The sequence below is a fragment of the Erithacus rubecula genome, assembly GCF_903797595.1.
Source record: "Erithacus rubecula genome assembly, chromosome: 5".
Taxonomy (NCBI): Eukaryota; Metazoa; Chordata; class Aves; order Passeriformes; family Muscicapidae; genus Erithacus; species Erithacus rubecula.
Window position 1 is genome coordinate 1 of NC_136687.1, and position 16,155 is coordinate 16,155.

The 16,155-nt window shown below is 49.6% G+C and overlaps 1 pseudogene across 1 annotated transcript; it reads left to right on the plus strand.

Annotated features, from left to right (window-relative positions):
* The first annotated feature begins 5,530 nt into the window (after positions 1–5,530).
* LOC306802309 (exocyst complex component 6B pseudogene) lies at positions 5,531–15,125 on the plus strand (annotated as a pseudogene). The gene is made up of 3 exons (XR_013777943.1): positions 5,531–5,563; positions 7,128–7,240; positions 14,819–15,125. The product of XR_013777943.1 is annotated as an exocyst complex component 6B pseudogene (transcript).
* The last annotated feature ends 1,030 nt before the right edge of the window (positions 15,126–16,155 follow it).

Genomic DNA, 16,155 nt, shown 5'->3' on the forward strand with positions numbered 1-16,155 from the left:
GCTGCTGCTGCTGCTGCTGGAAGCCCCTTGGGTTTTTGGAATCCAGAACAATTCCCTGCTGGATGGTGGAAGGGGCTGCTCCATCCCAGTGGTGGACATGGACAAACTGGGAATTGCCACTGGTTTTCTGTAGTTTTGTGTCTTTCATGGAAGTCCCCAGCAGGACTGGGTCTGAGCACTGTTCTCTGGTCCCACTGGAGCATCCTGTGCTGTCCTCAGGGTGACACAACTTTCCTGAGTTCAGCCAGGGAAAGGAGCTTTTTAAAGGGAATTTCTGCCAAGGTTTAGAAGTTCAGGGTGTGATCTCGTACAAATCCCTGCTGGTTTGTGGAAGGTGTTGGGTCAAAGGTTGTTCATTCCAGGTACAAAAAAATCCTGGGAGGAAGAACACCAGACTGTGGTTGTGAGGACAAGGAGGGATAATGGAGCTTTTGACAGCTGTTTGCACCTTGGATCTGAAAATATTCCCTCCTCCTTCTGTGGAAAACCAGAGTGGGCACTGAGGGATGTGACCCAGCTCATGGACGTGGCCCTCAGCAGGGTTCAGGGCAGGAATGCTTCTTCCAACTGGGAAAACACCAAACCCAACTCAATCCCATGCCCTGGGGATATAGAACTCCTCACAAAAGCTTGGTCAGAACCCCTGTGGGGATCTGAGTGTCCCCAAAATCCCACCACAAGGAAGAGCTCGTCCCACCTTGACCCAGCTGGGTGTGCTTGGGGGAACAAGGAGTGAATTCCCTAATTTAGGCTTTTGTTGAAGGAAAGGTTGATGGGAAGTTCTTTATGGAATGTTTCCCACCAACACTGGCAGCATCTCATCTGCTGGGGCGGTGCTGGCAGAGGAAATTCCTCTCCAGTCCATCATGGTGGGATCCAAACCCATCCAATCCCACCCAATCCATCTCAGTGCTCCTCTGTGTCCCTGGTGGATCAGAGGGAAGTTTTTTTCTGGGATGGAATCACAGAACCACCCTGGTCAGGAGGGACCTCGAGGGCTCACCTGGTCCAACCCATTGCGGGGAAGGAATGGATGGAAGGAGCCCTGTCCTGTGCATCCCAAAAACCTCCAGCAGTGGGGAAGTTGTTCCAGTGGAAAACTGGTCTCACTCCAAAGAATTTCTTTCTTGTGTGGAGATCAAACCTTTCCTGTGGCACCTTGGAGCCTTTACTCTGTGTCTCCACAGATCCAGGGATCTTCCTCCTCCTGGTATCCATCCCTAAAGGACTGGAAAACCACCATGAGGGGACATCTCTTATGCAGCCAAATCCTGTCCCTTTCCCTGGAAAAAAGGGAAAACTGGTGCATTCCCTGCAGCTTTTGGTGCAATTCCCTGTTGGGGGATGCTGGCCCAGATGGGGCAGTCACAAACCCTGGATCCCTGCAAGTGTCCAAGGCCAGGTTGGGATAGTGGGAGGTGTCCCTGCCCATGGGGCTGGATCTGCCTGGCCTTTGAGCTCCCTTCCATCCCAAACCATCCCATGATTCCACCACTGTGACAAACGTGCAAACCCCAGTGGTGGCTTTGATCAGCTTCCAGGAGCTCTGGCAGGGCTCACAAACCGTGTTTGGAACCGGTTTGGATTCACATTCCAGCGCTCCTGGCTTGGCCGGGAGGATTCCATCCAGATCCCGCGCTGTCGTCAGACAGAACAAACTGTCCCTGCTCCCCTTCCATCTGGAGGGGGATGTGCAATCCAACCACGGGCTGGTTTCCTCCTGCAGCCACCTTCCAGCCATCCTCACCCCGTGCTTGAGGTGAGGGGCTCAAGAATCCTCCTGCTCGGATGAAAAGGGCGTTTGGGAAGGGCTGGAGGTGGTGACGTTGCGAGGGGGGTGGAAAGGAAGTGGGTTTGAGGTAGAGCTGGTGGTTGGAGTTGATGATGTGAAAGGTCTTTTCCAGTTTAAATGATTCCGTGATTCCATGAATCATGGGAGGGGAGGTGGGGGGAAAGTTCTTCCTAGGGGAGCCTGGGCCAGAGCTGGGAACTGGCTCCCAGTTTAATTTTTGCATTCCAGCATTTCCTTCTCCTGAGTTCTGCATTTGGGTTTGAATATGAGCTCGTGGATGTCTATAAAACCAATTTTAGTACTTTTTTAATATCTTTTTTTTCTGGCATTTTTATAAAACCATCCTCCATTTCTCCAATTTTATAAAGCTGTACCTGCACTTTTGCCTGCTCCTGCTCAAGGTGTTCCTGGAACCCCAAGAAGCTGCAGGTCCCCAGCCTCGAGCACATCTGCAGCTTCCTGATCTTATCCCACTCCCACATCATCCTGGTGAAAGCTCCTCTTCATTTTTCCCTCCTCTTTTTTTCCCTTTTCCCTTCTCTCCTTTTCCTTTCTCTCGTCTCCTTTCCTTATCTCTCTTCTCTTTCCCTTTCCCTCTTCTCCTTTCCCTTTCCCTCCTCTTCTTTCCTTATTCCTCCTCTCCTTTTCCTTTCCCTCCCTCCTTTTCCTTTCCCTCTTCTCCTTTCCCTCCTTTCTTTTTCCTTTCCCTCCTCTCCTTTCCCTATCCCTCCTCTCCTTTTCCTTTCCCTCATCTCCTTTCCTTTCCCTCCTTTCTTTTTCCTTTCCCTCCTCTCTTTTTCCTTTCCCTCCTTTATTTTTCCTTTCCCTTCTCTCCTTTTCCTTTCCCTCCTCTCTTTTTCCTTTCCCTCCTTTATTTTTCCTTTCCCTCCTCTCCTTTCTCTTTCCCTCCTCTCTTTTTCCTTTCCCTCCTCTCCTTTCCCTCCTCTCCTTTCCCTTTCCCTCCTCTCCTTTCCCTTTCCCTCCTCTCCTTTCCCTTTCCCTCCTCTCCTTTCCCTCCTCTCCTTTCTCTTTCCCTTATCTCCTTTCCCTTTCCCTCCTTTCTTTTTCCTTTCCCCCCTCTCTTTTTCCTTTCCCTCCTTTCTTTTTCCTTTCCCTCCCCTCCTTTCCCTATCCCTCCTCTCCTTTTCCTTCCCCCCCTCAGTGGATGTGCTGTCGAGTTTGATTTATGGCCTTGAAAGGGAGACTCCAGTTTAAAGCATTAATGGTATTTGCATATTTGATTTGGAAACTCCCCCGGCAGCCCCGCGCCGCCGGCTTTTTTTTTTTTTCCCTTTTCCCTTTTTTTATTTTTTTTTTCCTTTCCCCTCAACCCGTTCAGATTTAGCAGCAGAGGTGAAAAGTTGAAGCAGTAAAACCAATAAAACCACATTTATGTGACAGATAAATTATCTGGAGGCAGCTCTCCCTGAGCCTTGGGTTTCCTCCTGCAGGACCTCTCCCCTCCGGAGCTCGACCCGCAGCCGGGGCCAAAGGTGCCGAACTCGGACCTGCCCAGCCAAAAAAGATGGATGTGGGCAAAGAGTTGGGGAATACACAGCCCATCTGTCACTGTCGGGAGCCACCTGGGGGTGGTCTGGCTCCGGGAGAGCTCGGGAAGGTCCAGGCCGAGGTGGGAGCCTTGGGAGTTGTGGAATCAGCGAGGTTGGGAAGGAGCTCAGAGGTGGAGGCCAGCTTTCCTTCAGCCACGTCCCCAAGTGCCACATCCTTCAACTCCTTCCAGGGATAGGGACTCCATCAGGCTGGACAGCCCTTGCCGGGAAGGAATTCCCCAATTTCCACCCTGAGGCTGTTCCCTCTCCTCCTGCCCCTGTCCCTGTCCCTGTCCCTGTTCCCAGATCCCCCCAGTGTCCCCTCCTGGCAGGGAGCTGTGCAGAGCCACAAGGTCCCTGAGCCTCCTTTGCTCCAGCTGAGCCCCTTCCCAGCTCCTCAGGGATTCTCCATTCCCTTCCCAGCTCCTCAGGGATTCTCCATTCCCTTCCCATTTCCCTCAGGGATTCTCCAGCCCTTTCCCATTTCCCTCAGGAATTCTCCAGCCCTTTCCCATTTCCCTCAGGAACTCTCCAGCCCCTTTCCCAGCTCCTCAGGGATTCTCCATTCCCTTCCCATTTCCCTCAGGGATTCTCCATTCCCTTTCCCAGTTCCTCAGGAATTCTCCATTCCCTTCCCAGCTCCTCAGGAATTCTCCATTCCCTTCCCAGCTCCCTCAGGAATTCTCCAGCCCCTTCCCAGCTCCATTCCCTTCCTAAACACGCTCCTCAGGGTCTCTCTCTTGCTGGGAGAGGCCCAAACCTGTCCCAGGGTTTGAGGCTGTGTCCTCGCCGGTGCCAGCACAGGGACAGGCACCAGCCTGGCGCTGCTGCCAGCCCCGTGCTGCCCAGCCCAGCTGTCCTTGCCCTCCTTGGCCATGGCTGGTGTACAGCAGCTGTCAGTGGTTCCAGGTCACTGGAGTTTCTCTGGCACTGGGAGTCATTCCCTGTGTCCTGTCCCTCCATCCCTTGTCCCCAGCCCCTCTCCAGCTCTCCTGGAGCCCCTCCAGACCCTGCAAGGGGCTCTGAGCTCTCCCTGGAGCCTTCCCTTCTCCAGGGGAACATTCCCAGCTCTCCCAGAGCCGAGGGGATCCAGCCCTGGAGTAGCTGCGTGTCCCTCTGAGCTCCTGCACCGCTCCCAAACCTTTGCCAGAACAACTCCCGACATTTTATTCCCATCTCCTCCAAACCCCTTCCCAATCCTCACCTTTTTATCCCCTCTCTTCCTTCACCCCCTTTCCTCCTGGCTCTTTCTTCCCCCTCCCCACCAGCGGCTACCTGGAGGCTCCGGCCGCTCATTTTGCACGGCAAGAACTCGGCTCAGGCTTTGTTTGGGATTTGCCCGGGGCACGTTCAGCCTCCCGGGGGCCACCAGCAAGAGGCCTTTGGTGCGTTGTGGGGGTTCCCTTTGAGCCTCTACAACCATGCAACTCCTCCCAGCAGCCGCCAAGCCCCGCGGAAGCGTTCTGGCCCTCGGCTCTCGGCCTGAAAAGCGCCTGTGAAATCATATTTAAGCTTGTCTCTCTCCAAGGTGCCCCCTTGGGAAAAAAAAAAATAAAAAATAAAAAAACTCCTGCCAATGATGTTCAGCTCGGGTTTGTAGCTGGACACAAAGGCCCCGCCGGACAAAGCCGAGCGGGACCCGGGCTGGAAAAGCCCTCTGAGGTCCCGGCTAATCCGTCCCCCCCGCCAGCCCGGGGGATTGTTCCCAACAGCTTGTTTTCCTTGCCCTGACCTACATAGTCAAAAAGAATCTTGTTGCACATTTTTGTTTTGTATCTGGAGGTCTCGGAGGAGCTAAATCCCCTTCTTGGCGGGGCAGGATGCGTTGTTAAACAGCGCCGGGGCCTCCAGGAAAACCATGGTGACGCGGGGACAATGAGGCCTCTATGGGCCCGGCCTGTCCCGGTGGGCGCCGGGACGCGATGAAGACGTCCACGCGCTTGGCAGCCTGTCCCCAAATAGAGCGGTGACAGCGGCGCTGCAAGGCGGGGTCCTTGGGAAAGGAGGGGGGAAGAGGCAGGAGCTCTTAATTAATTAATGAACCTGCTGCGGGTGGGCCAGAGGTGATGGCGGCGCCCCGGGAATCCCGGGGGAGAGGCCGAGTCCTGGTTGAGGTGAGGGGATTCACCTGTGGGGAGGACTTTAGGGAAAATAAGGATGGGAACAGAGGGCGTTGGGTTGTGCCCTCATGGGATGGGGGAGACATCGAGTCCTCGTTGAGGTGAGGAGATCCTCGTGTGGGGAGAACATGGAAGTGCCTGGTTTTTAAGGAAAACAAAGATGGGAACAATGTGGGAAAAGGGCATTGGGTTGTGCCTTCATGGGTTGGTGGAGAAGCCGAGTCCTCATTGAGGTGAGGAGATTCTCATGTGGGGAGGGCATGGAAGGGCCTGGTTTTAAGGAAAACAAAGATGGGAATGATGTGGAAACAGGGCATTTAGGGAATTTGGATGTGCCTTTGTGGATGGGTGAAGAACCAGGTCCTCGCCGAGGTGAGGGAATCCTCATATGGGGAGGGCATAGACGTGCCTGGTTTTAAGAAAAATTAGGATGGGAACAATGTGAGATTGGACTGTGCATTCATGGGTGGGTGGAGAAGCCAAGTTCTTGTTGAGGTGAGGACATCCATGTGTGGGGAGGGCATGGAAGTGCCTGGTTTTTAAGGAAAACAAAGATGGGAATGATGTGGAAACAGGGCATTTAGGGAATTTGGATGTGCTTTCATGGGTGAGTGGAGAAGCCAAGTCCTCATTGAGGTGAGGAGATTCACGTGTGGAGAGGGTATGGAAATGTCAGGTTTTTAAGGAAAATAACGATGAGAATGATGTGGGAAGAGGGGCATTTAGGGAACTGTGCCTTCATGGATGGGTGGAGAAGCCAAGTCCTCCCAGGTGAGGAGATCCTCGTGAGGAGGGCATGGCAGTTCCTAGTTTTTAAGGAAAGTAGGGATGGGAATGGTGTGGGAAGAGAGCATTGGACTCTGATTTCATGGGTGGGTGGAGAAGCCAAGTCCTCCTGAGGTGAGGATATCCATGTGTGGGGAGGACGTGGCAGCTCCCAGTTTTTATGGAAAACAAGGATGGGAACCATGTGGGAAGAGAGCATTTGGGCAACCTGGGCTGTTGTTTACCCATCCCTGCCCTGGCTGGGAGGAGAAGGGTCCCTTGTGCCACGAAGGGCTGCGGGTGGGGATTTTGGCTGTCTGGAGCAGGGACGGTCACGGGTGGCCGAGATAATCCCTTTTCCTTCTCCTGCTGCCAAGGCCTGGTGGTTTCTCTCACCAACGTCTGGAAAGCACCTGGGACTCCCATCTCTCACCCAGAACAACCCCCTGAGCTCCTCAGGGAGCTCTGGAGCTCTTCCAGAGCCCTTGGGGGGTGTTGGGATGGACCAGGGGTGATGATTAGAATGACACTTTTTGGGGACAGAAGAAGTTTGTGGTGGCTTTGACCCCAAAATTTTCCTCCTGCTGTAGCTGAGAGCATCAGGGCACTGGGGTTGTTTGTCACCCACGTCCTCGAGGTGTCCAGCCCTCAAATCCCCAAAAACAGGGACCACAGAGCAGGAATACTCAATGGCTAAATTAATTAACATTAAATATTCCTAAATTAACCATGACGTACAACCACGTTAATGATGAAACGCCAACAGCATAACATTAAACAGATTTTTAAAGCCTGAATTAATTTTTTTATTTTTTTTTTAGTGATAACCACCTCTACCACCTTCCAGTGAAACGCTCCCTTTTCCAACTTTTCCAAATCCCTTTTGTTTGTCCTTTCCAGCTCCTGGATCTGTTCATCCAGTGGGATTGGTCGACGTATTTGGCCGACTACGGGCAGCCCACCTGCAAATACCTTCGTGTCAACCCCACCACAGCCCTGATCCTGCTGGAAAAGTGAGTGCAGCTCCCAATTCCCACCCCCAACTTCACTGCAGCAGCTCCCCCCACCCCTGGGAGCAGAGATTTCTGGGGGGGGGACACTGGGAGCTCAGATGGAAAAAATCCCATTTTTATTCCACATTATCCAAATTCAATGTCTTGGCTGTGGGTCCTTCTCTTTTTTTTAGGCAGAGTTTTTCTTGTCCTGGCAGAAAATGGTGCTGTAAAAAAGAACCTTCAGCCCCAAAATCCTTTAAAATGTGCTGGGCTGAGGCAGGAGTGACTCTCCCAAATTTTTTCAGAGTTTGGGCAATGCCAGGAGCAATTTTGGTTTTTTGATATTTTTCTATTTCTGTATTTTGGTTGTGAAGTTCTTGAGCAGTTGGATCACGTTGCTGTAGGTTCCCTTCCACCTGAGAATATTCTGCATTTCTCTATTCTATTTGTTCTAATTTCTATTGTTATTTCGGTTCTTAAATTTTGGATTTTATTTATTTATGCATTTCTGTACTTCTGTCTATATTTATTTCTATATTTCTACTTCTTTTTTTTTCTATTTTTATTTATTTTTATATTTTTAGTTCTATTTATTTATGTTTCTGTATTTCCATATTTCTGTATTTCTATGAATGTATTTTAAAATTTATTTATATTCCTATATTTGTCTATTTATTTCTATATTTCTAGATCTTTATTTCTGTTTTTATTTATTTATATTTCTGTATTTCTATTTCTATGTTTACATATATCTATAATTCTATATTTCTATTCCTATTTATTTCTCTAGTTTATTCCTCGAAGTTCTACTGATTTCTATTTTTATTTCTATTTCTAGATTTTTATTTCTATTTCTAAATTTTATTTCCAATTAATTTCTGTTTCTGTATTTCTATTTCTATTTGTAGATTTTATTTCCTAATTATTTCTGTATTTTTATTTCTATTCCTTTCTAATTATTTCTGTTTCTGTATTTCTATTTCTAGATTTTACTTCCTATTAATTTCTATATTTCTGTTTATTTTTATTTCTAGATTTTACTTCCTATTTAATTATGTTTCTGTATTTCTATTTCTATCTTTTATTTCTGTTTCTGTACTTTGATTTCTATATTTCTGTAGTTTTATATTTCTGTATTTCTACATTTCTGTATTTCTGTGTTTCTATAGGTCTATATTTCCACGTTTCTATATTTCTACATTTTTACATTTCTATATTTCTGCATTTCCACATTTCTGTATTTCTTCATTTCTCTGTTTCTACATATCTGCATTTCTATATTTATACATTTCTACATTCCTGTATTTCTACATTTCCACATTTCTGTATTTCTATATTTCTACATTTCCACATTTCTGTATTTCTATATTTCTACATTTCTACATTTCTGTATTTCTATATTTCTGCATTTCTGCATTTCCACATTTCTCTATTTCTACATTTCCACATTTCCGCATTTCCGCATTTCTCGATCTCTCCATTTCCACATTTCTGTATTTCTATATTTCTACATTTCTGCATTTCTCTGTTTCTACATTTCTCTATTTCTACATTCCTACATTTCTCTATTTCTGTATTTCCACATTTTTCTATGTCTATATTTCCACATTTCTCTATTTCTACATTTCCACATTTCTGCATTTCCACATTTCCGGATTTCTGCATTCCCCATCTCTCCATTCCCCATCTCTCCATTTCCCCATTTCCCCATCTCTCCATTTCCCCATTTCCCCATCTCTCCATCTCTCCATTTCCCATCTCTCCATTTCCCACCTCTCCATTTCCCCACCTCTCCATTTCCCCATTTCCCCTTTCCCCATTTCCCCATTTCCCCCTCTCTCCATTTCCCATTTCCCACCTCTCCATCTCTCCATTTCCCCATTTCCCCATTTCCCATCTCTCCATTTCCCATCTCTCCATTCCCCATTTCCCCATTTCCCCATTTCCCCATTTCCCCATTTCCCCATCTCTCCATTTCCCACCCATTCCCAGTCCCGCAGGGTCGCTCTGGTCTCCCTCAGTCCCTCCTTTGAGCTCTGCCATTCCCATGCTCCTCACGGCTCCATCCCACCCTGGAGCTGTGCCGGGACCACCGGGGTGGCTCCGGGGGGCTGTGCCAGAGCTGGGCCGGCCGTTTGCCCTGGAAAAGTGGGATTTGCTGTGCCTGTCACCCCAGCCCGTGGTGGGTCTCCCCGATGATCTCCGCTGGTCCAGCTCCAAGCTGCCTTGGGAAGGATCCACTCCCTGCTCCCTGCAGACCTCCCAGGTCGTTTTCCAGCTCCTGGGACTGAGAGCCAGCCAAAAAAAAAAGTGGGAGTTGAGAGTTTTCAGTGCTGGAGGAGCAGGCAGGAGGGAATACTTGTGGAGTCATGGAGTGGTTTGGGTGGGAAGGGACCTTAAATCCCGTCCCGTTCCATGGGTGGGACACCTCCCACCATCCCAGCCCCAGTGTCCTTGGACACTTGCAGGGATCCAGGGGCCTTGAATGCTCTTCTGCAAGCGTTGCCCCAACCCTGAACTCATCACCTTCTCCCTGAGGAGAAAGAGAGACCCCAAATCACCCCAAACTGCTCCTCATGGCCTGATTCCATGGCCAATCCAAACAAACCCAGGAAGTGCCCAAGGCCGGGTCGGACACTGGAACACCCTGGGACAGCGGGAGGTGCCCATGGCTGGCACTGGGTGGCTTTAGAGGTGCCTTCCAACCCGAATCATCCCCTGAATCCCCAATTCTCTGAGCAAACTTGGGGTGTTTGTGAACTTTGGGGTTCCCTCTGTGCCCTCATGGTCCGGGAAAGCTCCAGCTCCTGGGATGTCACAGCACCTCAGGACACCAGGGAGGGACATGGGATTAAACTGGGGCAGTTGCTGGGTTTAAAGCACTGCCACACCTCGTGGTGTTATGTTTGTACTGGTGTTTCCTGGGTTGTGTCGTCCCTGGGTCATGGGATGGATGTGGGAATGCCAGGGGATGGTTGGATTTGGTGACCTTAGAGGAGTTTTCCAGCTGGAATAATTCTGTGATACACAGAGAATTTGTGACCCAGCAGCCGAGATGAGAGAGGTTTATGTGGAGCTAACAGCAAAATGCTGAAATAAAGGGCCACCCAAAATCTGGGAGCTTGGCCATGCAGCATCTGGAAGAGTTGGGGAATTGAGGCAGGCAGGGAGCTGGGGTCAGGGCAGAGGCTGGGAAGGGAGAGCAGGAGAGCAGCTCCAGACACTCCGTGGTGATAAAATGTCACCAAACCCCAGCCTGGCGGGTTTAACAAAGTCAGAAAATCATGGAATGCTTTGGGGTTGGAAGGAAACTTGAGGATCATCCCATTCCCACCCCATCAATGGGCAGGGACACCTCCCATTGTCCCAGATGGATCCAGCCCGGCCTTGGGCACTGCCAGGGATCCAGGGGCAGCCCCAGCAAATCTGGGAATCCCAGCCCAGGCAGGAATTCCTTCCCAAGATCCCAGCCCCATCTCCCCTTTCCCAGTGGAGCCATTCCCTGTGTCCTTGTCCCAAATTCCAGCTCTCCTGGAGCCCCTGCAGGGACTCTGAGGATTCCCTGGAATTTTCCCTTCTCCAGGGAACATTCCCAGCTCTCCCAGAGCAGTGGGGCTCCAGAATCCTGGAATGATTTGGTTTGGAAGGAACCTTGGAAGGACACCTCCCACCATCCCAGGGTGCTCCAAGCCCCACTGTCTATCTTCCAGGCATTCCAGAGATCCCCTCCGAGGGCTCTCCATCCATCCATCCATCCATCCATCATCCATCCATCCATCCATCCATCCATCCATCCATCCATCCATCCATCCATCCATCCATCCATCCATCCATCCATCATCCATCCATCCATTCCCCCGGATCTCTCCAGGCTCCGGGTGCCCCCGCTGCCTCCCTCCCGCCGGGAATGCCCCGGGGGCCGGGCTCAGGCTGTAACCTGTTCTCCCGCTGCTTTATCTGTGTCCCTTATCAGCCCGCTGCGCGTCTCTCTCCCAGGATATCCCGGCTGGAAGTGCTCGGGCTCTCACCCTCACCTGCCGGGGCCGCCATTGTGCGGCTCTCAATGGAGCCCGAAGCGCTGGAAATGCAAAGCGCCTCCGGAGCGGGGCCCTGCGCAACCCGATCCTCCCAAATGCACTAATTAGAGCTAAAAGAGGAGCTTTTACCCCGCTGCTTTCTTCCCCTCCCGGATTAATTGAGACAAAGCTGGGCTCTCTCCGAGGTGGTGTTTGTTGACAGGGGTGGGGACAGCGCCCAGCTCGCCTTTCCCTTCCTTTCACTCCTAATCCTGGCCCCGGCTTCCAAACCCTCCTTATCCCAAAGCTCTGCTCGGGGAGATGAAACTGGGGAGCTGCATCCCAAATCCTGCAGGTTTTTCAGTTCTGTATCTTAATTATTAATAGTATTTCATATCTCAGTGCTTGCACATTAATGTGGTGTCCAGCATCTTTGAGATTTTCCAGATCCACCTCTGTGAGTTTGCTAATGGTGCTCCCAGTTATCCCAAAGCTCTGCTCAGGGAAAAAAAAAACCCGTGGATGTGCACAGACCATCCCAAATCCTGCAGGATTTTCTGTCCTGTATTGTAATTAATTAATAGTATTTAATATCTCAGTGCTTGCACCTTCATGTGGTATCCAGCATCTCCCAGATTTACCAGATCCACCTCTGTGGGTTTGTTATGGGTACTCCCAGTTATCCCAAAGCTCTGATCAGGGAAATAAAACTGGGAATCTGTTCAGCCCACCCCAGATCCTGCAGGATTTTCTGTCCTGTATCTTAATTAATTAATTAATCTCAGTGCTTGCACCTTCACATGGTGTCTGGAAATTCCAGCAGCTCCCAGATTTACCAGATCCACCTCTGTGGGTTTGTTATGGGCACTCTCAGTTATCCCAAAGCTCTGCTCAGGGAAATAAAACTGAATGCTGCAGGATTTTGTGTCCTGTATCTTAATTAATAACAGTATTTAATATCTCAGTGCTTGCACCTTCATGTGGTGCCTGCAGATCCCAGCTGCTCCCATCCTTCCCAGCCTTTCCCAGATCCACCTCTGTGGGTTTGTTGTGGGCTCAGGGCTCCAGCTGTGATCCCTCTCCATCCTCATCTGGAGGTTTATCCATCCTGCTCCTTCCCAGCCATCCCAAGGCACCCCAGGGTTTTCCAGAACATTCCATTGTCCCCAGCAGGTCCCATGGGATGGGAGATGGCCCCAAAGGTGCCTGGGTGGAAAAGCTTTAACTTCCCAGTGTGTGGAAGTGCTTTCCAAAGGTCCAGGTCGACTTCCAGCACCTCTGATGTGCCTCTGGAACCCGGGGGAGCTCCCAGCCCTCCTGGGAAAGGGCTTGGAAACCTCCTGGAGCTGTTTGGAGCTCCAGGAGAGGATAATTATCCCCAAATCCACGAGAGCAGGACCTGGGTGACTCCAAACTCAGCTTCAAATTGGCACAATCACTCCCTGGTTCTCCTGGAGGAGCAGCTGCCAACCTGCCCTGGCTAAAAAAACCAGGGAAAACCAAAGAAATCCCAATTTTGATGGTTGGAAATGCTCCAGGCTCTGCTGTTCCTGTTGGAGGAGCAGCTCCATCTCTGGGCACTGGTAACCCCAGCAAATTCCCCTCTGGGATAAAGTTGTTATCTTGGATTCCCAATCCAAGCCTGGGTTTGGGCACATTTCAGATTCCCCGTGGCTCTTTCCAGGAGATGGAACCTGGAAAACCTGGGATGTTTGTGAGCCTGGAGAAGTTTGGGATGTGCTCAGTTGACTCCAGAGCCTCGGGATGATCCAGTGCCAGCTCCCCAGGGGTCACCAGCACCATGTCCCTGTCACTTCAGTGCTTCCTTTAGGTCCCCAAAGCCAAAAACTGGGATTATGGGATGCATCCAAAGCCCTCAGCCCCTGCCAGATCTGATTTACCCAGAAAACCTTTTACAAATTGGGATAATTTGGAAGAGCTGAGCCACAGCAGGTTGGATTTTGGGAGGTTGTGCCCTCAGGAGCTGCAGGATTTTTTTCCTGAAGGATTTTTTTCTTTTCTCAGCACACTTGGAGTATTTCCCAAGCCATGTTCCCCCCAAAAATACAGATTTGGGGTCACATCCCACCTTCTGCTCTGCTGGATTTATGGAGATCTCCTGGAGATGCTGTGCTCCTTCCAAACAGCTGCATTCCTTCCTGGAATGGAAATTATTTCATGTTATATTTAATATAAATTAGATATATTTATATAATTTATAATTTTTATTCAGAATGGGATAGCAACCAGTGCCCCTGCCCAGGGCAGGGGGTTGGAAATGGATGGGATTTAAGGTCCCTTCCAACCCAAATATTTTGTGATTCCCTGGAATGTTTTATTAAATTTAAATTTACAGTTCCAGACCTTCCCAGCCTCCCCTAAAGCTGCATCTTGTGCATGTGAGTTTTGAGTAAAAACCCTTATTTCTGTGAATTCCGTGCTGATTTTTAAATTTCCTTCTCAAATTCTATCACCTCCACAGAAGGTGACATGGGGACAGAGAAATCCCTGTTTGGATGAGGGAGGATTTAGGATTTCTTTCATTTGGGAATTAGGGAGAGACCCCAAATTGGTGTTAATTTGAATTGGAGGGGGTTTAAAGCAAAAAAATCCCCAAAAATTCCAGAAAAAAAGAACAGGAACTGGGGAGACTCCAAAGTGGTGTTGATTTGGGATTGGAGGGGTTTAAAGCCTGAAAATGCCTGGAAAATTCCCTAAAAATTGGTGTAGAGGCTGGAAATTCCACGTGCTCCTCTTGGATCACTGGATATTCCCAATCCCTGTTCCATCACCTGTTTGTGCTACAAAAAAACATTTTCATCCAATTCTGGAAAAAAGGGCAGGAACTGGGGAGACCCAAAGTTGTGTTGATTGGAATTGGAGGGGTTTAAAGGCTGAAAAATCCCAAAAAATTGGTGTAGAGGCTGGAAATTCCATGTGCTCCTTTTGGATCACTGAATATTCCCAATTCCTGTTCCATCACCTGTTTGTGGTCCAAAAAAAACATTTTCACCCAATTCCAGAAAAAAAATAACAGGAATTGGGGAGACTCCAAAGTGGTGATAATTGGGATTGGAGGGGTTTAAAGGCTGAAAATTCCCCAAAAATTGGTGTAGAGACTGGAAATTCTGTGTTCTCTCTGAGTGCTGGATATTCTCAATCCCTTTTCCATAATCTGTTTGTTCTCCAAAAACAAGGTTTTCATCCAATTCTGGAAAAAAGAACGGGAATTGGGAAGACTCCAAAGTGGTATTGATTGGGATTGGAGTGGTTTAAAGGCTGAAAATTCCCCAAAAATTGGTGTAGAGACTGGAAATTCTGTGTTCTCCTTTCTGAGTGCTGGATATTCCCAATCCCTTTTCCATAATCTGTTTGTTCTCCAAAAACAAGGTTTTCATCCAATTCTGGAAAAAAGAACGGGAATTGGGAAGACTCCAAAGTGGTATTGATTGGGATTGGAGGGGTTTAAAGGCTGAAAATTCCCCAAAAATTGGTGTAGAGACTGGAAATTCTGTGTTCTCCTCTCTGAGTGCTGGATATTCCCAATCCCTGTTCCATCACCCGTTTTTGCTCCGTGCAGGATGAGGGACACCAGCAGGAAAAACAACGTTTTCGCCCAATTCCGGAAAAACGAGCGGGACAAGCAGAAGTTGATCGACACCGTGGCCAAGCAGCTGCGTGGCCTCATCAACAGCCACCACTCCTGAGGGGCTCAGGATCCCCTTCCCCCAGCTGGGATTTCGGGAATCTCGCTGGGAGAGAGGATTTGTATTTTTTTATTCGCCTGGAAATTCTCCGCGGAGCCTCCCCCCGACGGCAAAACGCTCCCGGTGGGAAGAATCCTGGGAAAAGGAGGAGCCTCCTGGATAAACTCCTATTTTCAGGGGTTTAGGAAGTGATGGGAGTTCTTGGAGCCTGGGAGAAGTTCACACCCGGATTTGGGGTTGTTTTTTTGGGTTTTGGGGGTTTTTTTCGTCAATGCCAAATTGAAGGGATCATCCTGCCTTCCTTTTGTTAATTTATTCCCTTGGAAAACAGAGAAATCTGGGAAGAGCCACGAGTTTGGGTTCCCTGGGCAGAGGGTCACCCTGAGTGGTTTGGATTTAGGTAGGAAAAAGGGATTTCCCAGGGTTTCTTCTCTACCTTTCCCACATGTCCCCTCCCTGAGCTCCACTCCAGGACCTGCCAGGAGCTGTGGGATCATGGAGAAGGGTTTGGAGCAGCCTCATGATTAGATTTGGGAAGGGACAGCCAAAGGATAATCTGGGAATGTGTCTTGTGGCCACCACTGCAGGGCTGGTCACATCCATGGATGGGAGAGGGAAGGGATGGAAGATCTCACATTGGGATTTCACAGTGTCCAGGAGGGTTTTCTCCCTTTTTTTGTGCTGGTGTCAATCTTCCCTCTCCTCCTGATGATTCCATGGGGAAAACTTTCCTGGATCCCCCTGGTTGGAGCTGGGCTGGTGGAAATCTCCTGGTCACATCCATGGATGGGAAAGGGAAGGGATGGATGCTCCACAGGGATGGAAGATCTCACACTGGGATTTCACAGTGTCCAGGAGGGTTTTTCTCCTTTTTTTCCTGTGCTGGAGTCCCATCCTCCCTCTCCTCCTGATGGTTCCATGGGGAAAACTTCCCTGTGAGAGCTGGACCAGTGGGAATTCCCTGGAGGCAGTGGGAGATTCCCCATGGAGCAGCTCTGCTCCAAAATGCCTGTGGATAAAATTCCTCCTGTCCCAAAACTCCTCAAGCCAGGCAGCCACCAACAGCATTTCATCCCAGGATTCCCATTCCAGAGGGGGATTTTTGCCTTTGTCATCTTGTCACTTCTAATTCCTCACATTTTCCAGCCTCCTTCCCAAACCCTTGAAGGGAATTCTCATCTCCCTGGTGGTTGTTGCAGCCCTGGGAGTG